The sequence below is a fragment of the Coturnix japonica genome, chromosome 2 (assembly GCF_054131305.1).
Source record: "Coturnix japonica strain WE chromosome 2, WE-NBRP24, whole genome shotgun sequence".
NCBI classification, from domain to species: Eukaryota; Metazoa; Chordata; class Aves; order Galliformes; family Phasianidae; genus Coturnix; species Coturnix japonica.
The window spans coordinates 44,914,988-44,934,143 of NC_140664.1; the positions used below are offsets into that span (position 1 = coordinate 44,914,988).

At 42.6% G+C, this 19,156-nt stretch overlaps 1 protein-coding gene across 14 annotated transcripts in view; it reads right to left on the reverse strand.

Moving 5' to 3' along the window:
• The window catches only part of EPB41L3 (erythrocyte membrane protein band 4.1 like 3), a 147,878-nt gene extending 129,484 nt beyond the window's left edge, over nucleotides 1-18,394 (reverse strand). For all 14 annotated transcript variants that reach the window (XM_085539699.1, XM_085539694.1, XM_085539693.1 and 11 more), the window contains exon 1: nucleotides 18,263-18,394. The gene's annotated coding sequence lies outside the window, so the exon portion shown is untranslated. The remainder of the gene's footprint in view (nucleotides 1-18,262) is intronic.
• Between the last annotated feature and the right edge of the window lie 762 nt (nucleotides 18,395-19,156).

The window sequence follows — 19,156 nt, forward strand, 5'->3', positions numbered from 1 at the left end:
TTCATTCCTTATGCTGGTATTTCATTTTCTGGAGAAGGGGGAAAAAAAGTGTATTTCAGTCCTGATGTCAGAACTCTCATTACCAAAAATCCTAAAAGGAAGGGTTTATTTTTTATTTGAAAATAAATAACCCATTTAAATACAGCAGGTGAAGTAAGCCAGACAGGGTGGCAAGGACATACTGCTCCCACTCAGAGCTGGCATCAAACAGCTACTGGCAGCTCTGGGGTAAGACCAGATATTTTAATAAACACACTTCTGTGAGAGCAATGCCTTCAGTGTCTCACCCAGAAGCACCATCAGTTATCAATACTGCACTTTTCCTGCTCTGATTGAGCTAGTTTGATGTAATGACCAAAGTAATCTTTAAGTACTCAAGACTTTGTGATTACTGCTTTTTTTCCCTGAGAGAAACTCCTTCATTTTCCTAATACGGACAACATTTATATTTTCCTTTGGAAGGAAAAAGATTCGTCTTCATCACATCTGTTGGTAGTTTCCTTCATTTTATCCTTTTCAACTTCGAGCACAGCAAGGAAGAAATATTTGCATGCTAATGCAAATCAGAGTGTGAAAGCAATCAAATCAAACAGAAAGTAAGATAGTCTATGAAATTACTGAAATCTTTCCTCCACCCGTACATTATTAACTCAGCATTCCACCCCCCCCACTACTGATCACTGCTGGTTTGTCCTTTAGTCAGAATTAAAGAACAGTGTCCTCAGAAAGTCAACAATGCACAAAAAGAAATAAAATAAAAATAAAGGCAGGAAACTATTTTATGAATATGTGAGAACACACATGGGCATATTAAAATAATACCCCAAGTCTTTCAGAGTCCAAAATTTCCAGGTAGGTGTTGCCCTTTTCTATCTTGAGGACAAAGTTTAAAAGAGGTAGGGGAAAAAAAAAAAAAGTGTTATTCTTGCATAGTCCAGTCTGATCTGGTTTTATATTGCTATTTACACAGCAATCAGATCACTGTAACCTACTTCTGTAAGGGCAGTAGCTGCAGATATGCTTGGGCTCCAAGCATGAGGGACACTTACTGCAGGAGAAGTTGGTCTAGCAAAGCAGGCCACAACAAGCATGTGTAGCCTGTACAATGCACAGCAGGCAGAGCAGTGGTTTTTTTTTAGCCACTGTATTGACTAGGATTATGGTAGAAGGTACTACGCTTGAATTTTGAAACAAAATGAACCTCCAGTGATTTTAATGGGGGATATTTGGCTGTAATAATGCTACTTAAACTTCAATATCAAGTTATATAACCTGTGTCTTCAAATGGGGCAATTTCATTACTTTTTCCTTTAAAAAGTGGCTTTAATAGCTAAGCTTTTAAGTTGTTTTCTCCATAATAAATAAATGAAGCTAAAAAGCACTTGTCAGCACTGAAGAGTTGGATATAGTCCCATAGTGGACATTAAGGATACAGATAGGATCAAGCCAACAAAACACTTACAGAAAGGGTTTTTCCTATTAGCTGAAGCAATTTTGAAATTGAGATTCAGTAATATGATTTTAATGCCAGGTGAATGAGGTCAGACAAAGCAGAAATTACATCAGCGACAACAGGCAAATTCTTACCAACTTAATGCCTACAAATTAGAGTCAGCTCTCCTTCCAAAACCATTACTGCATTTATAAGCACAGAGGGGACCAACAGCAAATCACTTCACCATGAAGAACATGCGAGAACAAAACTAAATTACAATGATTTTTGTCATTAGCTCTTACAGGCACATTAAGAATGAAGGATGTTAGCGGATCCACCTCTCCCCTGAGCAAAAAGATAACTAATGATGAAAGTAAAGATAATCCTCCCAGTCAGATGACAGTAAAACTGTCTTCCCAATTTCCCTTCCTGTAGCTTAAATTGGTGTCCTTCCAGCAGCCACTTTCCAGTTCGTAAATTTCCTGGGTCACTTGCTTACATGGCACAAACCCAACAGGTTGTACAGCTAAGTTCTGAGATTCAGAACCGCTAAAGACTTCGCTCCCCTGCAGGGACAGGAGGTAGAACAGAGTTCAAGTCAAGTAACCAAAACCAGTGCAGAACTTAAGCACTGCCCAGGTCTAGATCATAAACTACTGGGACCTTGTTTGTGTGGGGGAAATGAGAAGAAAGTACAAGAAAAAGAGGTGAGCAACTGCTGCTTTGGGCATCTATCACAACGTGAATGCAATGCGACGTTCACCACCCACAGAAACATTAGAAGTGAGGAGCAGACCATATGGCCACCACTGTCTGCCTTTGTGTGGAAAGGAACACTGACCTAAATTAAGGATCTTGTCATCTTAACACCTTTAATCTAGTTAGTTGATGTATTAGTGTACTCTCTCTCAAAATAGCCTGCCTAGCCCTTCAATTAGCTGATGTCAACTGCCGTCTCTTATTTACTTCCACAGTACACTGCCTGTTACCTTTGCAGTAAAAAGAAAGACTATTCCTTAAGCATCTAACATGTTAGCACCTTAATTTTACTCAGAGACACTGAGACAAAACAGTTAAGTTTTCTTAATATTTTACCTCTTAATTTCCACCCTTTATTTATGGCTTTTCCCCACCTCCAAGTTAAATAGGCTAGGACTAATTACATCTTCATAACCTGCACCACCTGAACCCATTAATCATTTCTGCTCTTTTCCACTCCCTATCTCAATCTTCACAATTTTCTCTCTTTAATACAGTGACAGAAACAAGCAGAAAGCTCCAGATCTGATTTCCTTGTGTCAGAACAATCTTTCCAATCCCAAGTTCTCAAGACATCATTTGCTTTCCTTTCGAATTGCTGCCATAAATTCTTTAACAGCTCACCCAAACAATGAATCTCTCCTTCTACGTTTTCTTCCACTTTAGCAACTATTTGGCATTTGGGCCTACCAAATCACCTCCCTTCATCATGTGACCCCAACAGCAAGAGTGCTTGCCACGGAAAGCATGAATGTGACTGAGGCCCCTGACAAAGCATGTAGCAGGCATGGGGTATTACAAGGGTGAGCTGCTGGGATTTCTTCTAGCAGAACACATATCCTGTATAAAATACTCTTGTGTTCATAGGAACAGCAATCAGATCCGAAACGGCCCAAATCAGAAAGGAATACACTCCTCAGTCATTTAGATTCTACCTCAAATAGTTACTGCAGTAGAAGAGACAAACTGAGACAACACCACATTAGCTCCCCAGCTAAGGCAAAATAGAATTACTGAAAAGAGACATGATTGAAGTCTCTGTCCCACTGCACATCAGTGTGGAAGCAAAACCGGGGGGAGGGAGGGGGGGGAGGGAGGGGGGGGTTGAAATAAAATACAGATGAAAAATTAGTTCCAATAAATACAAACTGCTACTGGAAAGTCATCTTCCTTCCTCCCAGGCTTAAGTCTGTCTAAGCAAAACAACTGAAACCCTGGAAGGCCTTTGTGGTCGATCTCGGCCACAGCTACGAGCACACCGGTGGTTACAATGCAAACCATAGTGCTTGAATTGCTGACACTGTATTATTAAGCACTCCAAAAAGAAATACACTGCCTTGACTTTTCTTCAATCTGTAACTTCACAAATAAGTTTTGAAGGCACAGTGAAACTCTGCATTTGGGCTTACTTAAAGCTAGACCAGGCTTCTACAGAACAAGTACAGTGAAAATATTCCCAAGTTTTGTTTAGAAACTCTACAGAAACCACTGCTTCCAAATAATCAATTCATAAAAACATCACCACAAATGCACATGCTTATCTACAGGATCAGCGTAAGGAAGACTGAAAAGCATCAAGTGACGCAAATTTACATTTGCTTTCACAGCCCATTGACAGGATAAGTAAAAAAATAAAACTGGATGTAATGTTATTTAAGATTTTAAATTTTAAGTCTGCAGGTAAAGAAATGAGGGCTATTCTTTTTGCCCACAGAAGATGGAATTTAGTCACAAAATAGCACCTGTCCAGCAGGCTTAGGTAATCCAGAAGTCTCACCCAGAGAGTACCATGTCTGAGGGGTTAAGAAACAGAAGGTTACACCTATATAGGAATATTACTGCTGGTAGTCTTGCTTCACCAAGTGAAAGAAGCACAGCCTGATGGACTCCCCCCTTCACCCATCTCTCCTGGTCTTTTCCCTCAACAACACAGATGCTGCTCTTCGAAAGGGAAAGGGAAAACATCCTCCTCTGCATGAATCAGCAAGGGGATAAGCAGAAGGCCCCTCTGGAAAAGCAGGCCATTACCCAAGGTGGAGAAGATCACAGAACTGGGTGCCAGGGTGCTAAGCAAGGAGGGTTCTTCTGGGCTCTCTGTTTGCTCAGGGCCCTGGTCATATCACATATCTCATTGCTCCTTCCAGGCACCAGATGGTTCATGTTAGCTTTGTCCATGCTCAGCTCGCAAGTGTCAGCTGAAAAGCTCAGGCCCCAAATATTTCACAGATGAAACAATAATAGGCTTTTTGCCAGCAGCATGGGACTGGATTCTGGCCCCTACTGCATGCTCCAGTCACACGCAGGCAACAAGCCAAAAGCTGTCTTAGGATCTTGCCTGCAGACTTTCTTCACATTCCTGAGTTGTAGGTCAAAAAGAGTCTGTATCCAGCACCCATCTCCCTCTTGCCTCATCAGTCTCAAACTATAGCTGTAAGGTGGCAAGGGAGCTCAGACTCATGAGAGTTGCCTCAAAAATCCCATGAAGCAGAAGAAAAATGGCTAGCAAACAAGCCCTCGTTGTACCAGTAATTAATTGCAGCGCTCAGGTAGATCAAGTTTTCCTCTATGTTTGCTGCTGCACCCTCCACATTATAAACATTTAGGAACTCCTGTTTCTGTTCTACAGTTGAAAGCATAAAAGGTCAGCAGAGAAGGCAAGTCTATGCTCAGGCTTAAGCATTACAGCTTGGTCAGTCTGATCCAGTATTAACAAAAACAACAGTTGCTTGGATGAATTAACACTACCTTGCACATTTAAAACAGTCATTTCCCTTTTGTGCCTTCTGTCTGTTTTACAGCATTATTTATCACTGGAGATGGGAGCCATAAAGCAATTATGAAAACAATTAGGTCAGAAATATTATATCCATTTTAAAAACGTTAATAAAAAAACCCAAACAAGTAGCCCTTATCAAAGAACCAAGTATTACAGAAAAATAAATGGTAAGAAAACAGAATAATGGACAAATATGACATACTCCTTAAGAGAAGCATTACATATTGAAAAATCATCCTGTTGAATGAATATTTGCGTACAGTACACATTTCAAAATTCATTCTTTCTTAAAAGAATCCTCAACTAGTTTTCCAATCCTGATTTTATAGGCTAGCATGCTGTTTTCTAACATGCTACATTAAATAGTGTAAAAATCTATGTAGCAACCTACACAAGATGTTTGAGGATCACATTATTGCCATGCTGTTTAAATTTCTTTAGTTGCATGCTACTTCATATAAAGATTACTTCTGTTTCTCTGAAACAAGTGCTCATGCAAGACAGGCAGAGTTACAGGTTTCTATTTGCATACTGACTGTATCTAGAATAGTCTCATTCTAAAGAATCATCAATGAAAGCCATGCCTATCGCAACTCCTCCTCCATGCCCTTTACCCATACTGCAAGGGCATTTGAGTAAAGGAACTTGAGTTTAATCTTTGAATTAAACACTAGATGGAGCCCACTTCCCAACACTGAAAAATGAAACTCGCTGCAAAATTCTTGCAATCCTATTGAAATAACTCATCATGCATAAACATGACCAAACAGCTGCAGTGACCGTCATTACTGCAAAGACATATACTAGCCAGTAATTATATCTCTGCATAAAAAAAAGGTAATTTTCAATAACAGACAACTGCAAAAGAATTTACATTAGTTTGGAATAAGAGACTTGAAATGCTTTAAAAATTCATTATAGGCTTAGTTTAAAGTTCCGTATAACAAACATAGTGCTGGGTTGAGACAAGAGAGAAATATGATATAGTTAGATATTATTGTATTTTCAATAGTAAACTGTACTAATTCTGCCTGTATCGGAATTTGGCAGAAATGCACGTAAATATAAATAGGAAGAATCCAATTTCAGTTGTATTTCATTAGTTCTAGTAAAAAAACTCCTTTGTGATGTTTGATAAAACTCCCTCTCTCATACTAGTGATACCACGTGTTCAACTAGTGATAAATGAAGAAGGGAAAAAGATGCAACAACACAAAATGTCACTGCAACTACTCTGGTGAGAAAAGAGAAAAAAGTTGCCAAAATTACAACTTCAGCAGCTTTTCTGTAACTGGATCAATGCATTTATCTTAGGCTTCACCGCAAACAACTGCCACTTCTGCAATAAATGTGGCCACCCTCCAGGTTGGCTGCACAATGCAAAGGGCAGGCAGAAATCACCGAAAGACAACCCTTGACCATTTCTCAGCTTGCCAAAGAACATGCTAGCAGGAACATCTAAAAGCTAAGCAGACAATAATGTTGTGCAAAACCTCGAATGGGATTCCCAGCAATACAATTCTGCTGACAGCTGAGCTATCGTTGATTGCTTTAACCTTTGCCCAGCCTCGGCATCTGATTTCACCTGACTCTTTTCCTAACGAACCTATAGTAACAGCTTCATCAAGGTTGAGATAAGCACGCAGGTAGTTAGCTTCTTCACAAAAGCCTATTTTTCCCCCCCAACAGCAACCTGATCTCTTCAAACAGAACAAGCAACCCAAACTTTGCTCACCTTTGTCACTTGCAGGATGTTTTCTGAGCCACTTGGGAAGGCCTCAACTAAGGAAATTGTTACTAACTCAAGTTCACTAACTTGTATCCTGAATGCAAGTTCCAGAAGCAAAAAACATACAGCAACTGGAAAGAAAAAGGTACATGTTTTTCCATAAAAGACCATCCCTGCTTATTTCCATGTGAGACCTATGTAGAATATCAACATTGTCCCACATCTCTGCTGATAAAAGCTGGCCTCCAGGATCTGGTGGATCACTGCTGTGACATCAGCACCTAAAGGAAACTCTCTGAAATCAACCAAAGCTCCTTCAATGTGAGATTTGCTGCCAAGAGGTCACAGACTTACCCTCACATTACTGCCAATAAGCAACTCCATAAGCAGCACAGGCAGGACGACTCTCACTTATGCTGGGGCTATGTGGAAGACCTGATGCCAGCGAGCATACTGGTAATTCTGATATTAATACTACAGTTATGAATATCCTTTTTTAGTCATACTACATTTTCCATTCAGGTATATTGAAATACACAGACACGTGCTCTCAGAGTATAGCTAGCACCTAGTATTTATTTCAAAAGAAAATAAGAGAACAATTAGTATTTATTTGGCACTTGACTTACAACCACCTAGGAACACAGGCCCATTTGCTTCCTGAGGCTTTTGATTCAATGAAGTGGTTATGTTATTATCAGGAAAAGCAGCCCCATAGATTAAGTGTCAGCAAAAGGAGGAGACAACTGAAGTACCAGCCACAGTTGCAGGTTTTACTAAAAAGTAATGTTTAACTACTTCCTTATCACAATCTTCCTGTACAGCTATAATTTAGAAACCTTTGCCACTGCAATTTTCTCTGCTTCATTTTCTTTACAGCTATGGTTTTATGTGTCAGACTAAATGCTTCTTCATCAGCGCTATTATCCATGCAACAACTGAAAATGAACAGTTATGATAAAAAAAGAAATAAAATAAACCAAACAACAACAACAAAAAACAACAGAAAAGAATCTCAGAATCACCAAGGTTGGAAAAGACCCACAGGATCACCCAGTCCAACCACCCACCCATCACCAATAGTTCTCACTAGAAGAAATAGAGACTTTGCACACATATAAAAGAAACTAAAATAAAAGGAACACTATCCAATGTGGTATTTAAGACTAGAGGAAAAAGTGCACGTTAAGTCACAATAGTTACTTAACACAGATCTGATGATAGTTACTGTGCACATGAAGGAGCAATAACATTAAGGTTGAAAACTTGAAATTCTACTTTCTTGAAGCAACAGTCCTGATGGCTTTATGACCATAATGCATTCAACCTCTGAATACGGAAGGAGCAATAATCTGTGGCCTCCCTAGGACCTCACCCACTGATCCCCATCTGATCACCACTGAGGCATGGCAGGTTGGAATGACAGCTCACCTGCTATGTGTATGAAAGCAGATGGGATAGTAATTATTTTTAAAAAAATAATAATAATAAAAAAAAAGGTAAAGGAGCGAAAAGCCTTTGAAATCTCATTCTCAACTGTTGCTCTTCATATTCACCTTTATTGCCTCTGAACATAAAGCAGGAAAGTCAATCTATAAATTAAACTAACTTGCTTCAGGAAGGAACAACAACAACAAGAAATCTAGTTAACAAGACAAGAAATACAACCCCAAAACTGAAATCTGGAAGATTCAAACAATTGTTCACTTGTGCATTCATAAGCTGTAGACTGCTAATAGCTTACTTTGTAAATTTTGTGCTTGTTTTCAAGTGTTTGCTGGACTAACCCAGCAACTATGGAACTAACAATAACTATGGGAATAGTCATAGCTGAAGTTTCATAAAAAGAAGTCAGCTAAAAAAAGCCTCTCAAAGCGTAACAGCCTTTCCATGAGGAAGGTACTCTAAAAGTTCACTCCAGTGAAGTAAATCAAATCTGTTAACTGATGTTAACAAACATCACTTGTTTTTTTTTTCTCCGATGTTTTGGAAACCAGTGCTACAGCTACTGTTGGAGTATAGCACACAGCACACTGATTCATCAGAAGGAGCCAACTGCTTCATGCAATTAAAAACTGAGAGCAACGAACCACTCAGAGAATGCTCAAGCCAGGGATATTCCAGAAGGAATCTGGCTAGATGCTGCCTTCCTCTGCACATTACATCCTCCCACAGAAGTTATGACCAGCCTTGCTGCCGTTCCTCTCCATGACCTTGTTACTTGACTTGTCTTCCAAGCATAAAGACCATGCTAAATTCAGATGCTTTTTAATGGATCACAGGATAATTCAGGCCAGGAGGGACCTCAGGAAGTCTCCAGTCCACCCTCTGGCTCCAAGCTGGATCATCTGAGATCAGATTGGGTTGCTCAGGGATTTGTCTAGCTGGACCATAAAAATCTCCAATAATGGAAACTGCACAGCCTCCCTGGGCAGCCTGTGCTGCTGCCTGGCTGTTCTCATGTTGAAAACGTATCTCCTTTCAACCTTTTTGAACTTCTCTCATTTCCACTTTTGCCCTCTGTCTCTTATCCTTCTACTACAAACACTTAGGAGGAGGCAGGATTGCATCATAGAATCATAAAGGTTGGAAAAGACCACTAAGATCATCAAGTCCAATCACCAACCCATTACCACCACGCCCAGTCAGTTCTACTCTTTCAGCCCTTGTAGCTTTGATATTTACCTGCTTATGCAAGCTATACTTTTGTCTTTGATTTAGATTAACAGACTTCAACTTTGCCAAAAATCTAAATACAACATAGAACTAGAGTGAAAAATTAAACTAAGCACAGAATCTGTGGTGGAAATGCTCATCCATGTAATCACACCAGTCTTCCTCTGATATGCACTGGTAATGGCAACGTTCAATTACAGCCTTTCCAAACACAAAAACAACATCTCTTCACATGGGTGCAGCACAAGAGCCAAGTGTACACATACACTACAAAACATCCTGAAAGGCAAGCAAGATGCACACTGAAGCAAAACTACAAGGAATGCACTCCAGTAGTTTTCAGACTTAAAGAGCTTTCTGTAGTACATACAGTCAAGATAAATATGCATTATTTACATTCCTGTGTACAAGAGCTATTACTGTCTCAGGCTGATCAAGTCTTCTTAGCACATCAAAGAGTGGCAATCTGAAGCAGCATGCTCACAGATCTCACTGCTGCAGCCACAGAATTACCTTGTACCAGTTAAGCAGAAGGCTTCCTAACCACACTCCTAGCTACACTGCTGAGGAGTCAAAGATGCCTAAAAGCAACCAAGGAACCAAGGAGAGAATTGCAGCAGTGCAACATATGTTCATCCTGTCTGAAAGGTCACACAAAACATGATTAGCGCCATTATCCTCCGGGACTCTGAATGTGAATATTGCCTTGAGACCAGGGCTTTCCAGCATGAGCTACAGATCAATAAAAAGGATTATACAGCAATACTCTGGAAATGCTCACAAGTAGAATATCAGTTTTTATCTCAGATTTCTCCAAAGCTGTACCTGAGAAGACAGTCTTATGCTCTAGTTCCATCTTCCAATCTCAGGCTCTTTGCACCCATACAACACACTGGTGTGGCAGAGCACATACACTCAGAGGACTCAAAAAGAAAACCAAGAGCGTGCAGAAGCTCAACTCAGCTGCAACCTGATGGCGAGCAGCCCACACCCTGCTCCATGCTTACTCCCACACCTCACTCAGAACAGGGCCACCACAATACAAGACCATACACAGCTCCTCAGCTTCCTCACTCAGACTTAAGCCTGTGTTTAAATAAGGCCATCCCCACACAGGTGAAAGGTGAGGCAAGTTGTTTTCCTTGATTGAATCCTTTAGTAGTAACAAGTCACTCCTACAACCTGTAAGTAGCTCAGAGATAAACCCCAAGGCTTCTAAGCTGCCAACCACCCCCAGCCAGCTCTCGAAGGCAGCTTTCCTCCCATGGACAGTGCTGGCTGAACTCAGACATTTCCAGCTGCCTTTCTGGTGGAGATCTTAGAGCTGATGCATTTGCAGCAAACGTTTTCCCTGCAGCTGCCTAGTCATCTTCAACTGAAAGACCCAAACACCAGAATCTCATCCTCAGGGAGCAACAGTGGTTCCCCACATGATCTGCATTCAAGTAAAGAACGTGATCCTGACAGAGCTCTTTTTCACATATCTGAGTGGAGACTACTTGGGATGGAAATCTTATTCCATAGGAAATTCTGATCCGATATTTAATGCAGATGAATCCTCAGTTCACCACCTCTAAAAGTTTACACTGCAGGCAACACCAGAGTAAGGACAGTACAATGGACTGCACAGTATTTTTCTGAAAAGCCAGCCAATGAATTCATACTTTTCTATCTGAATTATTTACAGAAACAATTGAATAAGCCAGGAAAGAAGAATTAAAATGTTCTAAGCCACTGCTTCACAAAGTCATTTTATGGTTATCATATGACGTGACACTATTTCAAATTAATTTGCTGCACATTAATTCCTTCACCTTTGCCAACAATAAAACAAAATTAGAAATATATATATATACATATATATATAAATCCACCAAAGAACATGTTGCAATTCAGTAAGCTTTGCCTGTTGCTTCCACACAACCAACATCCCAAAAACAGATCAAGCTTTCATCAAGCCTAGCTTGCAATAAATAGCATTGTTCTTCCTTCCCTCAATAAAACACTCTTTTTTTTTCTCTCCAGAAAATTCAAGTTAAACTTATTTTGCAGACTCACCAAAGTTGTCCACATCCCAGGAGGCAGTACCGTGTCAGTCATCGAGTCCATGGTTGTCGCATGGCCGTAGCAATCAGCAGGAAAATGAAAGGGAAAAAGAAGAAAAAAGAGAACAGTTGGGATTAAATGAAAAACACTACACTACAGCTTTATGTAAAGGTTGCATGGGATTAAATGGACTGAACACCCCCCAGATTGCAATATATTCTAAGAAGGAAGAAAACAGGCACCATAGAAATAGCACAATGATAAAACAACAATTACAGTTTATCAATTATCTCTCAAGGCTGGCATCACTTTGAGATTAAAACAACTCTTCTACTGCACATTTTTTCTCCCTCATCAGACAGCAATAAGCAGACAACATCAGATATGAGATAAGGTATGCTATACTCTGATGCTGCAGATAATTTTAAATCCTTGACAATTAGATGTAAGATTTATTGGCAGGAAAAACAGTCAGAAGTGACCCACACCACAGTGACTGACAATATCCTCAGGGAAGAGGGGATTGATGATTTATTCCCTACAATTAAGTGACTTGAAACCTATTCTACAGCTGTGTATCTTTGTGCAGTTATATATCTGCAAACCATCAAGAAAACCCAAGCTGAAATGACCACAATCAGCATCAGCTCTTTCCTACTAACAAAAATCCAAAGAACAAATGTTAGTTTTCCCCGGCTTAGAATCGATTTCCTTTGGTAACAGCTCCAAAACATTTAACCAGGTTAGTTTACTGTTATTATTACTACTGCTATTATCTCAGAGAGAAACTGCTTTGAAGACAACTTTATAAAATCCCTACTGCTGTAGGTTTACCTAAGCGAATTGCCCATACATGTGTAAGAGAACCAAAATGTGTGTTCTTCTTTGGAATGGAGAAATTGATTGCGTCTGCAAGTTCAGGAGGAGCAAAAGGTCCCAGGGCAGTTGATAGCGAAGGCACTGAAGCCTGCAGCACAGAGGAGGACACTGGGAAGAAAATCCCTGCAACTTTATCAGCATCAGGTTTTGGCTGTCATGCAGATAGTACCAAGGCTGACAAAATGCCAAGGAATGCAACAGTCTTCACAAATCTCTCACAACAGATTGGGAAATCTTCCCATCTGAAAGGCTTGGGCCATCCACACTCTTCAAGCAATCCATCCTCAGGAATACATGTACATACACAACTTGAAGGTTTTCTGAAGTGGTCACGGCAACATTTTGACCTCCTGAAGCCCCAGGCAGGCTATGAAGGCAGTGAGCCTCTTGTACTGATCCTGAGATGGTTCCTTTTTTATCACTGCAGAAATCATGTTATATGAAGGAAAAAATCTCAGTTAGTATCAAAAAGGGAAATACAATTGGCACAGACAACTCATTTGCAGCCTCCTACTGATAATGGTTGATGAGCTACCTCCTCCTCTGCTTCCACAGCCCATTAGTAAGACAGCAAGGAAGACTGCAGAAGGATGCTGACTGCTCATGTATTTCACTTTGCTGGCCATAAGTTTTTGTTGCTAGTTTTGTAGGAGTGCTTTTACAAAAGGAGCTTTTCCAACTCCTTCATGTGAAACGTATTGTCAGGGAGAGGGAAAAGAGGCTGCAAAGGATTTTCCTCCACTTCTGATTTTGCTCATTAATCCTGTAAAGAACTGCCCTTTCCCAGAAATGTGGCTATGCATCACTACTATCTGTGTAACTGCAGATGGCTCTCAGGTATTACCTGCCTCTTCCTCCTGCATGGGAAGTGGAACTCAATGGGAAGACAATTTCACTGGAGCAGACGTATTCCAAAATACTCCCAATGTCTGTAATGGCCACTGAGCAACCAGACTAAATGCATGACTTCAAACAAAGGAAAGGAAGACTGTGATGGTGACATGGAACAAGATGAACACTGATGAACTTGCCAGAAGACAAGAAGTCAAGGGGTAATGTGAAGGGTGAGTAGCTGGGAATGCGTGATAACATGGTGTGAAGAAAAAAAAAAAAAAAGGAAGAGGGAATAAAACAAAAGGTGACTTGAAGGTGGCACCCTACTGCATGCAAGTAGGAGAGATGCCAAACTTGTTTCTTTAGGATGGGGAGGGGAACAGGAAAGTATTGCAGCATCCCCATTGACAATACTGCACATGCATTTCTGAGTGAGAACAAGAAGTTGTAATGGTGTAATGGGCAGGTTTTCATTAACAGCTCAAAAGGTTTATAGGGGAGGAAAGAAAAAAGAAGAATAAGGAAAAAAATAATATGCCAGGATGGGATTAATGTTGCTTTGAACATTACAGCAGCATCTACTGCCTGAACTACCTGCCAATTGCTTGGGTTAGGGTCAGAGGAAATGCATTAGAACAAGACCACAGAGCAACAGAGCCGTTTTGCACTCCCCATGCTCCTCTTCACATACTATTTTTGCATGACTCTAGTTATGAAATTGAAAACATTGGTTCAGCTTCAGGCAGCAATTTTAGGGTCAATTGCTTTTTCACCAGACACTGAAATCACAATTTGTCAAGCATCAAATTAACTGTGAACGTTTTAGGGGACAGTGAGCTTTATTTATGCATTAATACTTTGGGTCCCTCTCCTCAAAGGCCTGTACTGTAATTCCTCTTTATATGCCAGGTGCTTTTTTTTTCTTGCATCACGCCTTAAGGTGAACTCTGCAATTACACTACTCACTTTCTACTCCACCAACTCATCTGTGACTGCCACACAGTCTCCAGTGTAATCTGTACAAGTGGAGGCATACGCTTCAAAAACCATGTGAAGCATTTTATCCGTTTATCACAAAAGTACATCAATACAGTTTCTTCAGCTAAAAGCTTTTGGAAGTTTCCACAAAACTTTTATGGTTCATCCTGGATCCATTCCTAATCCACAGGCAAGCTGAAAGACTCACTGGCACCAGTGCTTCACCAAATAAATAAACAATAAAGCCTTAGTGAGGTCAGCTGTCCAACAAGGAACAGGGCTATGCATCTTGAACTGATTTCACCCTGGATCCACCTGAAGGATATGGCTCTGGAATCAAAATGATGCTTGAGCAGCATTGCAGGCATAGAAATGGAAACTAATGGAACTGGGAAAGCATTGCTGCAGGTATATTTGAAACAGATTTATGTCTTCACCTGTCAGTGGAACTTCTATTACATGAGAAAAACTTTCATAATATACTCCTCTGTGAAAATGTTAGTCAAATCAAGTGTGAATGTGAAAAAGCTCTCTTTAAAATGAAAGAAGATGTCCAGGAATATCCTGTAAATTCCATACATCTGAAGATGATTAAATTAGAAGTGCTATTTTGTATTAAAACAAGGCGCTCACAAAATGTTATAGAAATAATAGAGTCACCATGATAAATGATGAAATTGACAGTGCTGTGGAGATTTAACATACAAGCAATAAAGCTGAGTTTGGTTTACTCAGTTTCTATTTCAGGTCTCCAGTCCCACCTCCACAGCTTATCAGATCCAACTGGGGAGGCAGATCATGACAGCCTACATCATGTGAAGCAAGCTGTACAGCTGGAAGTTCGCCCTTACTTGGCAAAGGCAAGGTTAACCAACACTACCATCAACATCTCCCTTCCATCCTTGTAATATAAAACCCAAGTACCATCTGAATTTCACAAAACACGGGCTATTACAGTTCCTCATAAGGATGAGAAACTCAGCTCTTGGCAAGGTTTGGTGGGTCCTCCCAAAAACTTATCCATTAAAGAAAGCTATACACCCCTAGGTACATCATTCTGTACATCAACCTTTACCTAAAAGTAGTGTGTGTGTACATACACATCTGCAAAAAAAATATATAATTTATATAAGATGTGCTCATCACCCAGCAGGTGGCACTCGTAGCCCAAACTCCTGAGGCTGAAGCACTGGAGGCTGTGAGTAGGTGCTACCCTCCAGCAGCACCATCTTCCTGACAGGTAAAGCAACCACTAGGGGCTTGCAAGAGTCCACAAGTCTTTTGCAAGACCTGAAGTGTCAAGTCCAGCATCCAAACAAATAAATAAGCAAACACCAAACCAAAACACCAAATTAAGATTACTGGCCAGAGATGGCCTCCATTACTTCCTTGCCAGCTGCAAGGCTCTCTTCTCTCCTGGTAGTGAGGAGCTGCACACACATGCTGATGATCTCAAGTGCTCTTGCACCCTTTCTGGAAGAGCAGCATCTGGGGAAGCATAAGGATTCTGGAGGAAAGAACATGGAATTATCCCAGATTGGAAGTAATATATTTTGAAGTTAAGAATAAAAAAATTAAATGTAATGCTTCTTTCAGACTTCATCGCTTCTTCATTTCGCACATGCAACTAGCTCTCAAGTAGTCCTACTAATATTTTGGGCTTTTGAAGAGCTCATGATTGAGCAAATATGAACTGGCAGAGAACTGAAATGCTGTTTTCCTTTGATTAAAATTGAAGCCTTGTTTCCACCCATGCCTTAAGTGTCACCGTCACATAGGCATTCTCAATATACCTCTTCTCCAGCTGAGTGGTGCTTCAACTTCAGCTGAGTGGGTTTGTTTTTAAAAAAATATTTTCCCTTCCAATTCAATATTCCACCCATCTCCTTCCCCTCTTCAAAGAGGGGGGAAAAAAAGGGAAAAAAAAAAAAAAAAAGATTAATTCAAAGGCATCAGTCTGAAAATATCAGCTCTTTGTGGAGTATTTCTGTTCCCACTAAGAGAATGCCGCGTGTCAGATTGAACGATGCCTTTCCAAGGTCATTTCATGTTCCAGTAGGTTTGTTATGAAGTTGTGGAACAGCAGATAAGGTTTCATGAGATAGTAAAGTGCCTTCCTAAGCTACTTCTGGGCAGTAATGTGCAACCAATATTTGAGCTGGAGACTTCTATGACAATTACCTCTTAAAGCGACTTCATATGCTCAGATAAATGCTGCTGCAGGAAGGGCAAGAGAGCAGTGACATACTGATAGCCTGTTTTCCTGCTCTCTCCAATTCATTAAAAAATAAAATAAATTTTAAAAATAAGGAGGGGGGAAGTCAAAGAAAAGGCCATTTTCCTGACAAACTTGCATTAATAACACACATTTATAGCACTTGGCAAGGCTGGGAGGAAGGGTACTTTTCTAGGAACGTTAATGGGGTGTCTCCTCAGGACATTCTGTTACAATACCAATCCTTCATAATAATGAGATTCTGATGTTAAAAGATGTTTAATTCGGGTTCTAGAGGGATCCTTCCGACTTACAAAAATAAGGGTATCAGAGTAACGTCCTATGAGGAAATGGGAGCTACAACTCCTAATGTTGAAAAAGAAAAAAGAAATGCCAAGAAGAGTTATGGGCACATCTAAGAACATTTCTTGGAAAGTCATGCAGTCACAGGTTGAGGAACGACGACCCACTGTTTTTAGATTTCCTCTGATATAGCCCAAAAATGGAGGACACGATGGAACAGCAGCCTCTCAGCACGCTCTGCACACTGCCTGAGCCTATCCCAAACTCTGACGGAAGGGCTGCACCTGGCAGCGCACCAAACGATGTGCTACAGCTTCAGCCACCAGCCAGGGACAGCACCCTTCCCTGGAAGGAACAGCTCACAAACTCCAGAGGTCAAAACCCTTCACGGGAACAGCTCAGTACATCTTAACGAGGCTCAGAGCTTGCCTAAGAACCATCGATTACAGCTTTAGAAAAAAATGCAAACGCTTTGCGTTGAAGCAGTCCTACTGAAACATGCGGAGGAGGAATCCATGTATTTCCAAGTCCTAAATAAGCATTTGGGCGTCCAAACAGCCTGTCAGGAAAAAATTAGAAGAAAAAAAATGGCCACCCGGTGCTGAACTGTGCACAAAATGCAGAGTTTCAGCGCTCCCGCTCCTGCATTGCACCCTGCGCTTCCCTGCACGGCCCCGTGCGCTCCCGCACGCTCCCGGCGCCTCTCCGCGCTCTCAGTCCAAAGCCGCTGATGCACAGCGCTATCCCGCAGCCACTCCAGGGCTCCAACGCTACTTTCAATTCCCGTGTTCCTATCACTTTTCTACCGAACTGCTGTTACTACAGAAATGCAAATACGTACAGCTCAGTTGTCGTCTATTTTCTTAATGGCCGAGAGGGCAAAAGAAAAAAAAAAAAGAAAAGAAAAAAAGAAAAAGAAAAAGAAAAAACAAACAACCCCCCCCCCCCCCGTCACCCACCCCCCCCAAAAAAAAACAAAAAAAAAACAAAAAAAAAAAAACAAAAAACGGGAGTGCACCGCTTAAATCCCCACTCTCCGATATTTTTAGCGCTACGGACGCACTGACACCGCCGTCCGCGCGCAAATGCTTGCGGCTCCATCACGAGCTGCTCCGGGATCCGCACACATACACACTCTCCCCCCCCCTCCAAAACCGAGTGTCAGCATCCCATCGGCTGCGGCTGGGTTTCCCCGGGCTGCTCTGCGCTCCACACTGCGCCGCGCAGCGCGCACTCGCTTCGCGCCCCCGCAGCCGCCCCCGCCTCGCAGCGCGCAAAACCCGCGCAGATCTTGCGCGGCACCGGCAGCCGCAGGGAGGGGGCTCGTCTGCTGCATTCCCGCAACGTGGCCGCTCCGCCGCCGCAGAAGGAGCGAGGTTTGCTCGAGGGCATCGGCTGCGGAGGTGGGATGGGAGCAGCGACAACGCAGAGGAAAAGATTAAATTAAAAAATAAAGATGAAAAAAGGGGAAGAGCACCGGAGCAGTCGGGACAGCGCTCGTCCCTTGGCCCTCCCCGTTGACCTCAAGCCAAGGACAGCCCGGCGGCCCCGCCGCGCATCGCGACCCGCCTAGCTGAACCGAGCAGTGCCGCGGAAAGGCAGAGAGGACAGCGGGGCTTAGCGGAGACTCACCTGAACCTCAGGCCGGGATCCGTTCCTTCTGCCGCTCCTCCTCCCGCTGCCTCTCGGCGCGGGCACAACCCCGGCCCGCCGAAGTTCCGCACCGCGCAGCCGAACTCCCACCTGCAGCACCCGGCGGACTCCGGCTGCCGGCACGGCGCGGACCGGCACAGCACCGCGCGGCCCGCCCCGCCGCAGCACCATTGGCCCCGCTGCCGCCCCGCCCCGCCTCCGCCCGCCCGGGACCGGGGCCGGGGCCGCCCCATTGTGCTGGACTGCCAGGAGTAGGGGTGATGATGCGGGGTGTCGGTTCTTCCTGCTCTAAGCACGCAGCGGTCCCAATCAGGGCTTTTTAGTCTGTGTTGCTGGTGTGATACGGGAACGGGGGAACGATAAAAGCACGTGCACTTCAGACGCAGTTGGAATGCGAGAGCATCATAGAATCACAGTACGTCTTCGGTTGGAAATGACCTCAAAGCCACCCAGTCCCACCCCGTGCCGTGGGCAGGGCTGCCGCCCATCTAGCAGCTCCGCTGCCCGGGGTCCCATCCAGACTGGCCTTAAGCACCTCCAGGGATGGGGCAGCACAGCTTCCTTGGGTAGCTGTGCCAGCCAATTTGTCACCTACAGGGAGTACAAATCCCCCTAGAATTTGGGAGTATCTCTGGAAGAGTGCTGTCCCCATGGGCAATCCTCAGCCCTTTTGGAGATGGCACACTGGGAAATGTCCTTGGGAAAATGAGCTCAGGGCCGGCTTATCTCAGTCGGAGCAGCCGCAATGCTCTGCCCACCGTCCCCAGGCCATGTGTCCCTGCCCCAGTCACTAACACCAGGATTAAGCCTGACCTGCCGAGGGCTGGGAGTCACGGCATGGCTGACGTGTCCTTGTGGGAGGCAGCCAGCATC